Source organism: Zingiber officinale, chromosome 1B (genome assembly GCF_018446385.1).
Source record: "Zingiber officinale cultivar Zhangliang chromosome 1B, Zo_v1.1, whole genome shotgun sequence".
NCBI classification, from domain to species: Eukaryota; Viridiplantae; Streptophyta; class Magnoliopsida; order Zingiberales; family Zingiberaceae; genus Zingiber; species Zingiber officinale.
In genome coordinates this window covers 39020662-39038414 of record NC_055986.1, presented here as the reverse complement: position 1 = coordinate 39038414, position 17753 = coordinate 39020662, and positions in this window count along the sequence as shown.

Sequence of the window (17753 nt, the reverse complement as noted above, 5' to 3'; positions counted from 1 at the left end):
ACTCCTGTAAGGGATCATATCCTAAAGATGATGGCTTATCCGAACGAAATATGAGATCCTTGGAGGAGAAATTGATGGGAAACCCGGATCGATATGATCCTCCAAACACTACCTAAGTTTTGAGTTTCACTTGAACTATAATATGAATAAAAGGATTTATTCATTAGGGAAACTACTGACAGAACAGAAGGGTTATTTCGTCACAATGCTCAAATTCACTATCTTTGAAAATGGTTCTACTTCTAAACCGAAAGGAAAGAAGAAGAAGAAACAAGTGGTTCAGGAAAGAAAGTGAATAAATCTCAGACAGGATTTAAAGTGGAATGAAGAAGTCAAGGGCAAGTGCTTCATCTGTAAGAAGGCAGGAAGGCGGACTATCCTCGTAGGAACCAAAACAAAGGTATATCTCATACTCTAGTTGTTGAAACATGTTTAGCGGTGTTATCTACCAGCACCTGGTGTGTAGATACGGGAGCCACTGATCATGTCTGCAATTCTTTGCAGGGGTTCCAGGAAACCCGACGACTATCTGAAGGAGAAATTACCGTCTACATGGGCAATGCTACTAAGGTGGCAGCTGTTGCAGTGGGAGACGTCTACTTATCTTTTAGTAGAAATAGAAATTTGGTTTTAAGAAATTGTCTTTATGTACCCAGTTTTAGAAAGAATTTAATTTCAGTTTCTAAACTGTTTTTAGATGGATATTCAGTTTCTTTCAGTAACGATGTAGTTATTAAAAGAAATAAAGTGATTATCTGTTCTGGTACATTGGTTGGCAATTTGTATACTTTAAATCCAAATTCTTCCACAAAGCAAAACATGGAAATTTATAACTCATCTTCTAATTCTAATAAGAGAAAAGAACCTTCAGAAATGAATCAAGCATATCTTTGGCATCTAAGGCTTGGTCATATTAACTTAAGTAGGATTCAGAGGCTTATAGCCGATGGACTTTTGAGTTCATTAGAGTTGGAAAATTTTCCAACTTGTGAATCTTGCTTAGAAGGTAAAATGACAAAAAGGCCGTTCAAGGCCAAGGGGTATAGAGCCAAAGAAGTGTTAGAGTTGGTTCACTCTGATTTATGTGGTCCTATGTCTGTCCAGGCAAGAGGAGGTTTTGAATATTTTGTCTCTTTCATAGACGATTATTCAAGATATGGATACATTTACCTAATGCGCCGCAAGTCTGAGTGCTTTGACAAGTTCAAAGAATACAAGGCTGATGTGGAGAAACGATTAGGTAAAAGTATCAAGACACTACGATCAGATCGTGGTGGCGAATACCTCTTAGGAGAGTTTAGGAATTACTTATCAGAGGCTGGGATTCAATCCCAATTGTCTGCACCTGGAACACCCCAACAGAATGGTGTAGCAGAACGAAGGAATAGGACTCTTATGGAGATGGTTAGATCGATGATGAGTTATTCAGAATTACCAAATTCGTTTTGGGGATATGCTCTGGAAACAGCAGTATACGTTTTGAACTTAGTACCTTCTAAATCAGTTTCTTCTACTCCCATAGAATTATGGAATGGGCGAAAACCCAGTCTAAGACATATTCGAATTTGGGGTAGTCCAGCACATGTGCTGAAACCAGATGCTGATAAGTTAGAATCTCGTACAGAAGTTCGCGTGTTTGTAGGATATCCCAAAGGAACGAAAGGTGGTTTATTTTATAGTCCTAAAGACCAGAAGGTCATTGTTAGCACCAATGCCCGTTTTAGAAGAAGACTATATAATGGATCACAAGCCCGAGCAAAGTTGTTTTAGAAGAACTCAGAGAGGACACGTCACCAACAGGACAAGATGAAGTACCACAAGAGAGCAACACGTGTCACATGATACACAACCATGTGCCCGTCGTAGTGGGAGGGTTGTGATACAACCTGAAAGATTCATGTTTTGGGAGAGTCTTGGACTGATCCGGGTAAACATGAACACGATCCACAAACATGATGAAGCACTCCAAGATATAGATGCAGCATCTTGGCAAAAAGCAATGAATTCTGAAATAGAGTCTATGTACTCTAATAAAGTATGGGAGCTTGTAGAACCACCTGATAGTGTAAAAGCCGTTGGATGCAAGTGGATCTACAAAAGGAAAAGAGGGACAGACGGGAAGGTAGAAACTTTCAAAGCTAGGCTTGTTGCGAAAGGGTACACTCAAAAAGAGGGAATCGATTATGAGGAGACCTTTTCACCGGTAGCCATGCTTAAGTCTATCCGGATACTCTTATCCATTGCTGCTCATATGGATTATGAGATTTGGCAAATGGATGTCAAGACAGCTTTCCTTAATGGAAGTCTTGAAGAGAACATCCATATGAAGCAACCAGAAGGATTTATTGAAAAAGGCAAAGAGCATCTAGTGTGCAAGCTCAATCGGTCCATTTATGGACTGAAGCAAGCTTCAAGGTCTTGGAATATCCGGTTCAATGAAGTAATCCAGTCATATGGATTTATTCAAAGTCCGGATGAGTCTTGTGTATATAAGAAGTGTAACGGAAACGTGGTGGTATTTCTTGTACTATACGTAGATGATATTTTGTTAATTGGCAACAATGTCAAGGTATTATCAGACGTAAGGGTATGGTTGTCCAAACAATTTGATATGAAGGACTTAGGAGATTGTGCACACATTCTTGGGATCAAAGTTATAAGGGATCGTAAGAAAAGAATGTTGTGTCTATCCCAAGCTTCATATATAGATACAATCCTTGCTCGTTTTAGCATGCAAGACTCTAAGAAAGGTTTCTTACCTTTTAGACATGGAGTAGCTCTATCTAAAGAGATGTCTCCAAAGACATCAAAAGAGATAGAGGACATGAAAACAGTTCCTTATGCTTCGGCTGTAGGAAGCCTAATGTATGCAATGCTATATACGAGACACGATATCTGTTTTGCCGTGGGCATGGTCAGCAGATATCCTGGACAAGGACATTGGACTTCGGTAAAGCATATATTAAAGTACACGAGAAGGACTAGGGATTATATGCTAGTTTACCAAGCAGACGATCTGCTCCCTGTGGGATTCAGATTTCCAATCAGATAGGGATAACAGTAAGTCTACATCAGGCTATGTGTTTACTTTAGGAGGTGGAGCCATTTCATGGAGGAGTGTTAAGCAGAAATGCGTATCGGACTCAACCATGGAAGCTGAATATGTAACAGCCTCTGAGGCGGCTAAAGAAGCGGTATGGCTCGGGAACTTTCTAATGGACTTAGATGTGATTCTGGTTTGCCCAAAATCATCACAATTTATTGTGATAATAGTGGTGGCAAACTCGAAGGAACCACGAGCTCATAAGGCAAGTAAACATATAGAGCGCAAGTACCACGGATACGAGATATCGTGAAGCGAGGAGAAGTTGTCATCGCCAAGATTGCATCAATGGATAACTGGCGGATCCTTTCACTAAGGCCCTTCCGAAAGCTTTCGATCGGCATGTGGAGGGAATGGGAATCAGATGTATGGTAGAAGATATGGCAGCTTAGTCATTAGTATAAGTGGGAGATTGTTGGAGTGTATACTGAAAGCCTAAGCTTTGTAAACATTCATTATGAATAAAGAATCACATTTGGTCTAATTATCTACATTTGTTTGTAGTTGTTCATTTAATTTATATTGTAGATAACATAGTATGTGGTGTCACATACAGAAGATGATGTTATCAGTACCTTATAAATTATAAACAGTAGCTCACGACCAGAATGGAAAGGAACAAACCATTAGAAGGTCGTAGTGTAATTAGGTATTAGTTTATCTTGACTATATAATTACACTAGTACACTCAGAGTGTATTGAGTAGGACCATTTGAGGTCGTTTTCTTTTATACTGACTTTATAAAGAAACAAAGACCTCGGTTATTATGGAAGTGTGTGCTCTTAATCCTAATATAATAACAAGCACATATATTTGATATTTATTTCTTTAATTTATCAATGGGTGAGATTTAGTTCGATGAATCAATAAGCCCGATAAATTGGGAAATGATATCACTTATAGTGTGTGTTGTTGATTATAGAAGGAAACTGTGTCCTAGAGATACTAGGTTGATAATGTCCCCAAGAGGAGCTCATAAGGATTGTCATGTTAAACCCTGCAGGTGGACTTAGTCCGGCATGACGATAAGGTTGAGTGGTACTACTCTTGGAATTAGACATTAATTAAATGAGTTGTCAGTAACTCACTTAATTAGTGGACATTCGATATCTTAAACACAGGGAGACTAACACACTCATAATAAGAAGGAGCCCAAAAATGTAATTTGGGATTGGTGCGGTAGTTCAATGATAGTTCTCTAGTGGAATGAATTATCATTGATATAATTAAGTTGTGTGTTCGGGGCGAACACGGGATGCTTAATTTTATCGGGAGACCAAAACCAATTCCTCCTCTCGGTCCCTATCGTAGCCTCTTATTTATAGAGTTCTATACCCACCTATACCCACCTTCTATACCCATCAATAAGGGGCCGGCCAAGCTAGCTTGGGAACCAAGCTAGGGCCGGCCTAGGTATGATTTTGGCGGCCCTAGCTTGAACCCAAGCTAGTGGGGGCCGGCCAAATTAAAAGAAAAAGAAATTTAATTTTAATTTTTATTATTATTATGTGGAAGATATAATTTAAAGAGAATTAAAATTAAAATATCTCTCTTGTAAAAGATCTACAAAAGATTAAAGAAAGATATTAAATCTCTTTCCTTATTTGTAGATTGGAGAGATGTTTTATTTTCTTTTTAAAATTATTCACATGTTAATAAAATTAAAATTATAGAAATTTCCTTTTATCAACCATGAAGAGATTTTAAAGAGAAATTTTATTTTTTAAAAATTTCCGGAAACAAATTAGGAAGTTTTAATTGTTGATTAAAACTTGTCCTCTTTTGTTATCCAATGATGGCCGGCCACTTGAAGTTAATTGGGAAATTTTATTTTATTTCTCTCAATTAAATCATGTCAAGGAAATTAAGGAAAATTTATTTCCTAATTTGCCTAGGCCAAGGAATATAAAAGAAGGGGTGAGGGTGCCTTCACAAGATACAACCTCTATTATTTTCTCTCCCTCTTTTCCTTGGTGGTGTGGCCGGCCAACATCCTTTCCCTCTCTTCCTCTTGTGGTGGCCGAACATCTCTATTCCCTTGGAGCTCTTGTGGTGGCCGGATACTACTAAAAGAAGAAGAAGAAGAAGGAGAGGAAGCTAGCATCTCTTGGAGCTTGGTTGGTGTTTTGATTTTCTTCCTTGGTAAAGCTTTCTCTTTGTTGGCCGAACCTTGCTTGGAGGAGAAGAAGGTGGTTGGTGTTTTCTCATCTTGGAAGATCGTTGCCCACACAACGTCCGAGGTTAGAAGAGGAATACGGTAGAAGATCAAGAGGTTTTCTACAAGGTATAACTAGTAATTTCTATTTCCGCATCATGCTAGTTATTTATGGAAATAATACCAAATACAAGAGGCTTACGTTCTAGTATTTCGAATATGTTTTTTCGAAGTTGTGTTCTTTTGTTTATTTCTTTTCCTTGTGATTTGATTGTTCTCTTTGGTTAACCTAAAGTTATTTTAGGAAATTAAATATTAGCTTTCTATTAAAGGTTTTGTCTAGTCGGTGGTGGTTGCTCCCATATCCAAGAAGGCCATGTGCCTCGCCACGTCAGTACTGGGAACCTTTTATGGAAATTAATATTTAATGGAATTAATAACTTAAGGAGACTTGGGTCGAACGTGTTAAGTTCCGCAGGAGATCCAAGTCAAAACCTAAAAGAACAAATAGATTAAGTTTTGGATCAAAAGTGTTAAGTTCCGCAGGCGATCCAAAATTTAATTTAAAAGAACACATGGTAGCTAGGAAAAGGTTCAGACCTTTGTACAAAATTTTTGTACAGTAGAACCTATAGGTTTTCCAAGTAGCAACCAACAATAAACTGCGTGGATGTCTTTCTGTTATATTTTTATTGTTGTTATTGTTCCGGCCGTGTTGGCCGAGGTATATGTGGCCCTGAGGGCTTTGTAGAAATGCTTCAGATTGTCACCGTACAGGGGAGGTGCTGCAGATACTTATACGAGAAGTTAATACTGGCCAAGCAGCTTCACAAGATCTTAGCCTTTTGAAGCCCGAATTTATGGACCAAAATCAGTGGGATATTTTTGTAAAGAAGACACTGTCACTTTCCTTTCAAGTATTAATTCACTGTTATGGACCAAAATCAGTAAGTAGTATCATATGCTCACTCACTTTAATCATTTGTAGTAATGTTGATTAACTATATATTCTAACCTCTCTTCCATTTGTAGTAATTCTGTTACGAATTTGATTTTGTCCCATTTAGAAGCTATCTCATACCTGACTACTGTATTGTAATCCAAATCAGCCCCATTTTGATTTTGTCCCATTTGTAGTAATGTTGATTTTGTCCCATTTAGAAGCTATCTCATACCACATCAGTAAGTTTTTGTTTTTAAAAAATTATTGTTTCTTTGATCTGTTAGTGAGGACTCAAATTTTGGAGTGCATTTCCATTCACTTTTTATCTAAAGCCTATATAAGGATGTTGTCTCATTACTGCATTTCCACCTTGTTAACTTGAGCAGATTAATGTGAGCATAGTGGAATTTACCATAGTTGTCATGGAAGGTGTGAGTGGGAGCAGGGCCATCTTTAGTGCACAGTGCATTTACTTGAATATATAAGACATGTGAATGATATGTGTGACAATCTAATCTCTACGTTGTTTTCCACCAAATCACCATTCATATACTGCAAGCATGGTTTATAGTTTGCATATTTGTCCGGGTGTATTAGCAAATAAACTTGAACAATATAAAACTACCAACTCAGCAAGCTTACAGCCCTACACAATTTTATCTTGAATTGTTATCCTTACTATGAATTTTTTTCTTAGATTGTTACTGCTCATGGTTGTATTTTTCCTTGTTGCTTATCTTTTAATTCTCAGGAGAAGAGCGCCAAATTTAGAGAAATGAGGGTACAACAAGACCATAATCATACAATGAGCCGGAGAGGTTATGCCCGTTTGGCCAACATGATGGTAAATATTATTATCTATACAACTTTATGGATAGTTTGTTTTAAAGTTTTCTTATTTAAGCAATGATACATCTTTTCAATTTCTTTTCTAATGAGTTTTTATATATTCTATATGTTCCATACTTAAGAAAAAAAAAAATCCTGCAGATACACCAATTACAAGATCAAAAGTTTGGATTGAGGCTCACAAGAAAAAAAAATGGGCAACCTAGTAGTGAAGCTGTTGGAGAGAAAATGGTAATAAAACTATCTCTTTGAATTTTGTAAAACGTTAGAAAAATTTGTTATTTACTAAAAAATTATCTGTTTGTTCTATTTGATAGAGAAAAATAGAAGAATGTCCACCTGAATCTTTAAATACAACTAGCATTGCCGATGATGCAATTAGCATTGTATTTGGCAAGGAAGCTCGAGGTAGAGTGCGTGGGTTGGGCTTTGGAATTACACTATCAAAAACTGGAGCTTGCATTCAACAAAATGGAACTATTAAGCAACTTCAAAGTATGATGAATAACTTTCAACAAGAAATGCAAGAAATGAGGTCCATGTTTCTCCAAAGTATGAGGCAACGAAATGATGAAGAATAGGTTAGTAAATTAACCATCATTAGATAAAATAAGTTAAGTATGTGTAGTTAAATTATTGGATTTAATTACATGATGACATTACTTGACATAATTTGTGTGTCAAATTAGGTTGCTAGTGGTGGCATTAGTAGCGGTATTGGGAATGATATTGATATCAATGGTGCAAAACAATTTCAGGTAATTATATTCAAATTGTATGCCTTATAATCCAAAAGTTCATTGTTTAAGCATCATGTCATATTAATAATTTTATATTGTTTAACTATATGCAGGCAAAGCTGAAGAATGTGAATAGTGAAGTTGTCCATGATAATCATAAATGTAAGTTACTTCATTGGTGTGGTGAGGGAGTTGTTGCAGAAGGTCGAGTTGCATCCACAGATCCAAAAGCAAAAGTGCATCACATTCCTCTTGGAGGATCTTGTTGGAAGGTTTGGGTTGATAAAGTTCTGGTGGAGAAGGTAGACTTGATACGACCAAATGATGAAATATTTTATCTCGACGATGCATTAGGAAGCACAGTAGTATGGCTGTCTAAACTTGTAGTTTTATGTGAGTGAGATAGATTCTACTTATTTGAAAGTCATACATTTTTGTTGGATCTAAATCATGTTACTAAGTGAACTCTTGCTATGTTATGTTAAGTGTGGTGCATTTTATGTTTCTGCAAGTTGTGTTTGTTTTTGCATTTTGTGTGTCGACATTTTATGTTTTTTGCACATTATGTTTCTGCGTTTTGTGTAAATTATTGCATGTTGTTGATAACTCTAACGGCAGCATGCATTGCATGCCATGAATACTATCTATTGCGGCATGCATTGCATGTCGTTGATAATCCTAACAACAGCTTGCATTGCATGTCGTGAATACTTCAATTGCAAATTGATAACACTAATGACAGCATGAATTGCATGCCGCGAATAATTAAATTGCAGCGTTTATTGCACGCCATTGATTACCCTAACAACAGCATGCATTGTCCGCCGCGAATTCTTCAATTGCAGCGTTTATTGTACGCCATTGATGACACTAACAACGGCATACATTGCACACCGCGATTACGTCAATTGCAGTGTGTATTGCACGCCGTGGATATCTTTAGACTTTCAACAGCTTATCATTGTACAGGACGCAATGCACGCCGTGGATAGCATATTTGTGCGCCACAAAAAGCTATATTTGTTGTAGTGTACCGAAAAGGTAAGTCAGGTATGGACTCGAACCTCTGATCAATTAAATAATTCAATCGAAAAATTGCCTGAAGAGTCTTTCGAATCAGAACTTGAATCATCGAAAGAATTTTTCGAATTAGAAAATCAATTGTCCTCTGATCAATTAAATGATTCAATCGAAAAATTGCCTGAAGAGTCTTTCGAATCAGAAATTGAATCATCGAAAGAATTTTTCGAATTAGAAAATCAATTGTCAAACTTGCCTTGCAAATTAAAAATATTATTAAAAGAATTTTGCAAGTTAGAAATTTTGTCGAAAAACTTTTGTAAATTGCAAAATAATTTTTTGAAAGAATTATGCAAATTAGAAATGATGTCAAAAACTTTCTTCGAATATTTTTTTCGAATTACAAATTACTTTCTCGAAAGAGTTTTGCAATTCAGAAAATGAGTCATCGAAAAGTGTTTCGGATTAAGAAATCTATTATTAATAAATTCCTACAAATTAGAATTTTTATTAAAAAATTCTTGCAAATTACAAAATATTCTTTCAAACGAATTTTGCGCATTGTCGAAAGAATTTTTTATAGCATCGAAAAATTTTATCAAGTTAGAATCTATGCTATTGAAATATTTTTGTTAACTTGAAATTCAAAAAATAATAGAAATTAACATGATACAAATTGTTGCATGTTTAATATTTTTTGCTTTAAATCTGAAAAAGTGTGACTTAAGAAGTTCTGATAAATTAAAATGGAAGTTTAAACCTTCTGATTAAAGCATAAAATATATAAATAAATAAATGCATAGAAAATTTCTCTTTATGTTATTAATTCTCTGAAATTTTCTTGCATAAAGCTTTCTATTTAGAAACTTCTTAATCTTGATGTCGAATGGTTAGAAATTTTTGAAAAGTTATTTTTTTTGAAAATTTTCTTGACTTGGAAATATTCTTTCGGAAAACATTGAAATATTTTTTTGGCAACCCTTAGATTGTTTTTCTTGAAACCTCATTTTTATTGTGATCAAAGGGGGAGAAGGGAAAGTATAAGTCTAGGGGGAGGTAGAAAATTGAAAATTTAAATTTGAAATTTTTGAAATTCAATTTTTTCTATCATGTTGCGTGTTATTGCAATAAATTATTTTTGTTTTATGTCTATTTTTTTTCCCCTAGCTTAACTTGGGTTGATCACACCAAAAAGGGGGAGATTGTTGGAACCCCAAGGTTGGTTTTGGTGTGACCAACAAGTTAAGTTAGGTCCTGTCTGTTTCTAACCTGATGTCTAAGTGTGCAGGAGCTTAGGAGCACAGGTACTCGAGCGGAAGACGCAGCTAGCGAGAAGGACGGCACGCGATGCGTCCGAGGGACGAGGTGCTACGGAAGAGTACACCGGTGGACAAAAAGGAAGTGCGAAAGTCAGAGCGGAAGATTGCTCGGGGAGCAAGAGGCGCAGCTAGCGCGAAGGTTGGCACGGGGTGCGAGGGACGATGTCTACGGATGAGTACGCTGGTGGGCGAGAAGGGACACGCGGCAATTGACGAGAAGCCGGGAGGAAGCACGCTCGAGAAGACCGGAAGATGGGTTGGGTGAGCCCTATTCCGGATGTCGAGATCACCCAAGCAAGCGGAGCAGGAGCAGGACCCGGACCGAGGCGAGCTGAACCGAAAGAGAGCACGGACCAAAAGTCAACTGGTTGACTTTTGGCTCGGCGCCACTCAGGCCCGGGCGCCGGGGCACCCGGAACTATCCGGGGCGCCCGGAACTGACTTCTTCCCAGGATCGAGCTTTGACTCGATCCAACCGTTGGGGGATAAATTTTATCCCCCCCCCCCAGGGCGCCCGAAACCCTTCCAGGCGCCCCGACCAAGGCTATAAATATAGCCTTGGTCCAGAAGCTTTTCAACAATCACGATAATTCTATTTCCAAACACTTGTATGCTTTAGTTGTAGTTAAGCTTCTGTTTTCTGTGCCTAAACGCTGTAAGAGGCTTCTTCGCTTGAAGGAGTTTTTGAGCTTAATCTTCCTTGGATTAACAACCACATCGGTTGTAACCAAGTAAACATCTGGTGCCTCGTCTTTTCTTTTATGCTTTTATTTATTTGCTTAATTCATTTTACAAGTGTTAGCTTAATCGTTCGAGGAAGGGTTGTTTGTTTTCAATTGCCAGGTTATCTACCAACCCCCTCTTCTAGCCGGCCCAACGGTCCTACAGTATGTACCGAGATTTGAGACGTTCTTATTGGTGGAACGGTATAAAGGAAGACATCGCAGATTTTGTAGCTAGATGTCTTGTCTGTCAGCAAGTGAAGGCCGAGCACCAGAGACCTGCTGGCTTACTTCAGCAGATTCCTATTCCTGGGTGGAAATGAGAACATATTACCATGGACTTTATGGTGGGTTTGCCGAGGACACGACGAGACCATGACGCGATTTGGGTAATCGTTGATCGATTAACCAAATCCGCGCACTTCTTAGCGATCCGGAGGACTGATTCCCTAGATCGATTGGCAGGTCTGTATTGTAGAGAGATCATCAGACTACATGGTGTTCCGTTGAGTATCATTTCGGATAGAGATCCACGGTTTACGTCTCGTTTCTGGCAGAGTCTGCAGCAGGCCTTGGGCACACAGCTCCGTTTCAGTACAGCCTTCCATCCACAGACAGATGGACAGTCAGAGCGGACTATTCAGACTTTAGAGGACCTGCTGAGGTCGTGTGTTATAGATTTCGAAGGCAGTTGGGAGGACCACTTGCCATTGGTAGAGTTCGCCTACAACAACAGCTTTCATTCGACTATCCAGATGGCACCGTTTGAGGCGTTGTATGGTAGACCTTGTCGGACACCCGTCCTCTGGGATGAGGTTGGAGAGGCCCAGATGTTGGGACCTCATAGAGTTCAGCAGGATGCAGAGTTGGTCCGTACTATCAGACGGAGGATGTCGAAGACGCAGACCACTAGAGTTCTCTGTTGGCGACCATGTATTTCTGCGAGTTTCACCCACGAAAGGGGTGAAGAGATTTGGCCTCAGAGGTAAGCTAGCTCTGCGGTACATTGGTCCTTTCGAGATCTTAGAGAGGATCGGAGCGGTAGCTTACCGGTTAATACTACCACCGTCCCTGGCAGGCGTACACGAAGTATTCCATGTATCTATGCTGAGGAGATACGTACCTGATCCGACGCATGTGCTGACAGATATCTTAGTTCCAGTTCAACCTGACATTATGTATGAGGAGGTTCCGGTACGGATTCTCGACCGGAAAGAGCGTCAGTTGCGGAACAAGACTATCCGACTGGTTAAAGTCGGATAGCAGCATCATTCGGACGAGGAGGCTACTTGGGAGCTCGAGGACACTATCCGAGCTCGATACCCCCATCTTTTCACTTGAGATATGTGATTTAATTTACCGTTCAGCATTAATACGCTTTTACCTGTTGTTAGTACTTGCTGATGGTAGATAACAAAATTTGGGGACCAAATTTTAATTAGTGGAGGAGAATGTAAAATACTGAAAATAGACGAATATTAATAAGGGAATTTTTCAGAATTTTTATAAATTTTTCTGGAATTTTTCGGAGCTCGTATGGACGAGTTTACGGGGATAAAACGGGGCTCCGGAAAAGCCTGTTTAGGTTACCTGGTTTTAGCGAGGAAATATTTGATTTCTAAATTCTTTTTCTTTTCTTTTTTCTTTTTCCTTATTTTCTTTCTTCTCCCGTTTTCTTTTTCCCTTCCGTGAGCCGTGTCGTGCCCTAACCTCCCGACCCCGACGCCTTTCCTCCCAAACCGCCCGAGCCCTCGCCGCGACCTTCTTCCTGCGTGCCATAATCGCCGAAGCTCTTCCAACTCGATCAACCTCTTTCTTCCTTCCCGAGCCCTAGTCGTTTCTCCCGACGCCTCCTTTACTCGATTGCCTCTGTCGATGCCCCATCTCTTCCTCTAATCCAGCCGAGGCTGCGCCATTGTCCCTTTTTCAGTGGAAATTCCCACGCCGCCGCCGGCCACAGGAAACCCTAGTTGAGGTGTGGTGTGGAATTAGGGTTGTGGTATGATTTTGGTTATTGATTTCCAGTTCATGTTCTTCCTGGCTTCGGATCTAGTCACGGTATAAGAATTTGTCCTGGTTGCTTTATAGGTGAACGATAGCAGGTGTTCCGGCAGCCGCTGTGATTTTCGGCCAAAAATTTCCAGCAGTAACAAGGTTGTGTTTTGAGGTAAGTTTAGGTTGTTGGTTTTTGATCTTTGGTTCTTGATCCGAACAGTGTAAATTTGTTCCTAGTTATGAGTTGTTTCGTTCTGTGATCTGGAATTTGTGGTTATTTTTCCAACAGCCACCCGTTTTCCGGCAGCCACCTTCTAGCGGTGAATAGCCCTATTGGACAGCAACTCTTTGATTCCAGCAGCGAGAACGACTGAGAATTTAGGTAAGAAGTATGGTATCAGATTGGTAGGGATGCGAGTTTAATTTATAGTTGGAGGTTGTGATTATTTGTCTACCAGCCTTTGTAGCTTGGCCAGCATTGTTCATTGGCGATCCACAGCACCGGTCATTCTGTTTTGGGCAGGGAAACCCATTGACCGTGAGCCATTGGCGACCATCCTGGATTTGGGTGAGTTCTTATGAATTGGTTTAGGTTAGGTTGTTATGATGGATTATGCTTATTGCAAGTTCTAATTCGTATGAATTAGTTTAAGTCGATTGAGGAGTTAGATGATCCAATTAGGGTTTATAATTGGATCGATTTGGATTTATGTTAGCTTCTCGAGGATTTAATTTAGCTAATTTATTTATAAATAATTAGCTAAATCTGGCTATCATGTATTACAGGACTCTGGTTCGAGACGAGCACTTCGACGTGGAGATTGTTTAGCTCGTCTACATTAGAGGCGGGTACCTTGACTTATCTTTTTGATATGTCATTTTGATATATCTAGTAGGTTATTGCCTTTAGTAATAATTATGTTCATCCTTGTTTCGGTACGTCACTACCGGATACCTGCTACATGCTTGTTTGCTCACCTGATGTGCATTTTTATGCTAGTACCCACATGATTATATATATATATGCTCAGAGAGATAGTGACATACCATGCTTGTTATGTTCATGACCTAGGTTTTGGATATCCTATCTGACCTGTGTACTTTAGATCTTCGTATTTGACCACTGATATTACGGTACTCATTTTATATATATGGATATGGTTATGCTGATCAGTTTATTGCTATGCTTAGTGTCATGCATCATGATTGCATGCTGCGCGATTGTCGGCTCCACTATGGTTGAGCACATCGCCAGTTACATGTACTGCACACACCACCACTCATGGATTAGTGGTATATCAGGCAGGTGTGTGTGAGTATATCGCCAGTTACATGGATCTGCACACACGACCACTCATGGGTTAGTGGCATTTAGTGTAGGGTGTGTAGCCTGTCAAGGGCTCCGTTGGTCCGTTGGTCAGGTGACTCAGCGTGGTAGCCGGCAGAGATACCTTCCCATCATCGTGTACCGGGAGATGAGAGCATTGAGCTCCCCCATTTATGATTTGGGATTAGAGGACAGGAGTACTCTGACAGCATCTCGTCCACTCAGTCACTCATCAGGTGTAGTCATGGTAGAGTGCACGGTTGTCACAGTCCTACCCACTCGGTTTCACCATTGTGTGTGAGATGACTGACTGGTGTCAGGGGTGACAATGTCATTGGCATCATATGCATTGATGCATTTACTGATTGTGATTGTTGCAGTTATATGCTGCATTTGTATGGATACATATGTTTGACATGCATACAAGATTTATGACACTTCCGGTCTGACGACCTGATTATTCTGATAGGTGGCCCTGGTGAGTACAGTACTCTTCGGCCTTTTCTATTATGCATTACCTTCTTTTGTTCAGGAGACTATACTCTATAGTTATTACTATTTGTTATAATTTACTATACATGTCAATTAGGTATCTGCTGAGTTGTTGAACTCACCCCCGTGGACACTATCTTTTTCAGGTACCAGATTGTTTATGGAGTCGCTTGGAGTATCCTGCTTGCCGGTCCCCACGTCACATCAGAAGACCTGTCTCTGCCGTTGTTTATTGTTATTTTTGGTATATGTATTTGTGTACTTAGCTTGTGTTTCGATTTTGTTTCCATAGTGGTGTTTTGTAGTGTGGTGTAAGCCTAGCCGACTAGCATGTCATATATTTTGGTTTTCTATCGTTGTTCTGCTATGTTTTGGATTTTTGTTCCAGCCGAGTGGGCTGATGATATAAACTGCGTGGATGTCTTTCTGTTATATTTTTATTGTTGTTATTGTTCCGGCTGTGTTGGCCGAGGTATATGTGTCCCTGAGGGCTTTGTAGAAATGCTTCAGATTGTCACCGTACAGGGGAGGTGCTGCCGAAATTTTCTTCGGACAAGGACTCCTCTGGGGCATGACAAAGCCATTGGTTGGTTGGCAGCTGCTAAGAACTCCTCCGTCGGAAGGTGGAGGATTGTTGTCACGGATCGACGACCACTCGGGGAAGATTAAGCGGACGCCGAAGGACCGGAGGGCTAGCCGACCGGAGCAAGGAGGATCCTGGATCGCAAAATCCTCCTACGGGCTGGGGGTGCCAAGCTGATCGATAGAGCTGCGATTGGATCGGACGATAGGTCAAACTGGGATGGAGTCCGATCAGAAGAAATTTCCTCGACAGTTTCAAGGACGGCCACGATAGACGGGACGCCTCCCTGTTTGGAAGCGCGCACCACTGAAGTGGCGGACCGAAACGGGGTAGCCGTTCAACATCGTTTGCGGTAGACCAGTGGAAGTTCATCCCCCGAAGACGCCGAATCCTCGGTTCGAGCGGCTGGTTGCGCACCAGAAGGTGTGGTCTCTTCCGCCACCTTCGTGTTGGAAGTATGAGCGGCGGACCCTCCACCAGCGATCTGCGCTCCCTCGCTCTCGCCGTCGTGAGAGCCGACCGGCGCAAGGCCAAGGCTCGCCATCTCCTTGGCCGCTACTGCCTTGATCTCAGCAGCTTTAAGCTTCATCATACCGGCTGCTTGTGCTCTCATCATGATGTTAGCTGCAAGATAAAAAAGGAAAATCAGTTAGATCCAAAGGGAAAAGGCCAGGAAATTTCTTACCTAGGTCGCTCGGAAGACCCATGCGACTCGGACTCAACCTGAACATGTACATCATGTCCTCTGGTAGCAGCTTATGGATGTCGAACTTCAGGCCGACCAGCATGTTGGCTGCGTGGAGATACTCAGGGTGGGTCTTATACTTCTTCAGCTCTAGCGGAGGTGGAAGTCGGACCTGCCATTTAGTTCGGAAGCACGATCGTTCGGGGAGTCTCAGATAGAAAAAGTAATCCTTCCAATGTTTATTGGAAGTTGGTATTTTATCAAAAAAAGACAAGCCTGATCCAAGACTGGAAGAGGTAGGTGCCCAGCTCAAACTGTTTGGGGTAATAGAAGAAATGGAAGGTCTGAGGAGTTAGCGGGATATCATGCACTTGGAAGAGCACGACCACGCCACACAGAAGGCGAAAAGAGTTGGGGACGAGCTGGGCAAGAGGGACGCGAAAATAATTACAGACCTCAGTTATAAAGGGATGGATGGGGAAGCGAAGATCGGCCATGAATTGGTCTCGGAAGAAACAAACTGTGCCGACCGACGGATCATTGGGTCGGTCGGACGGGGAGGCTAGAACTATTTCATGGTCAGAAAGGATGTCAAAGGCGTTTATCATGCTTGCAGCATCGCTCGTGTCAAACCGAGTCTCCATGGCATTATACCAGAGATCGGGAGCTAGGTCGGAAGGCTGAGAAGAATTCGCCATCGCCGCAAAATCGAGAAGCAAAGAGCAGGAGAAGGGGGAGAAAAAGCTAAAGAGAAGATGGACAGACGCTGGAACAATGGCGAAAAAGGAGCAGCAGAAAAGCAGCAATCGAGAGGCAGAGGGAAAGCTACAGAGGAAGAGGACCAATTTTATAAAGATTGGCTCGGCTAGCCAGAGCCGTCTGATCTAGGGCACAGGAATCAACGTGCACATCCAACCATTGAATTCAAACCGCCAAGCATCACATCAATAGTTGTCACCTCAGACATGCGGTGCATGTGGCGGTGACATATGGTGCACTCCTACAAGTCGGCATTTAAGGGGCGTCATTATCAAGCGTAGGCGCATGCTCGACCTTAATAGAGGAGATTTGCATGGGTTCCGAGGGGATTCGGGCGACGTCAACCTTGACCACGCAGTTCACACCCCTCCGGGAACACTAAAGGAGCAACCTCCCAAGTACAAATGCTTAAGGCGCCGACTGATGCATGAAGATCAGTCCTACGCGGGTCAGACCCAACCAGCACACTGGCCGATTGGCCACCAGACTACTTGTCCAGTCAGTTGGACTTGCAGCCTCCTTCGACTATACTTGAGAGGGAGGCACGTGATCCGGTGGTATAGGTGGGGCCCGCCTGGTAGATGGTCATCGCCACATGGAGGGGCTCGTTCAAAGTGGTCAACGTCCTAGGCAGGCATCTGATCGGGCGAACTACCTTCCCGGTCAGCACGAAGAGTAGCCGGTCCGACTCTTCGATAGCTCGGTCACACACCGAGCTTTCGACGCTCATAAAGCTCAAGCAGGGAAGGATGAAGGCCGAGCGGTTGTCTCACTCGACTAAACAGTGGACGCAGCCTCGACCCGGCAGGCAAGGCTCCCTCGCTCGACAGGGCGGAGCCGGATAGCAGATCATTGGCCGAGCGGACGCTCGGCCTAGCCATTGTATCAATTAGACGACAGACTGGCCAAGAGGCTCTCCCACTCGACCCAATAACAGACAAAAGGGGCAGTTGGCGATATCTTCCTATGGACCAGTGTCACCGACAAGTGGTATGGTTGGCGGCATGGTCAGACAGAGAATAGTATGGTGGAAGCTTCCACTATCACGTTAGGGATATAC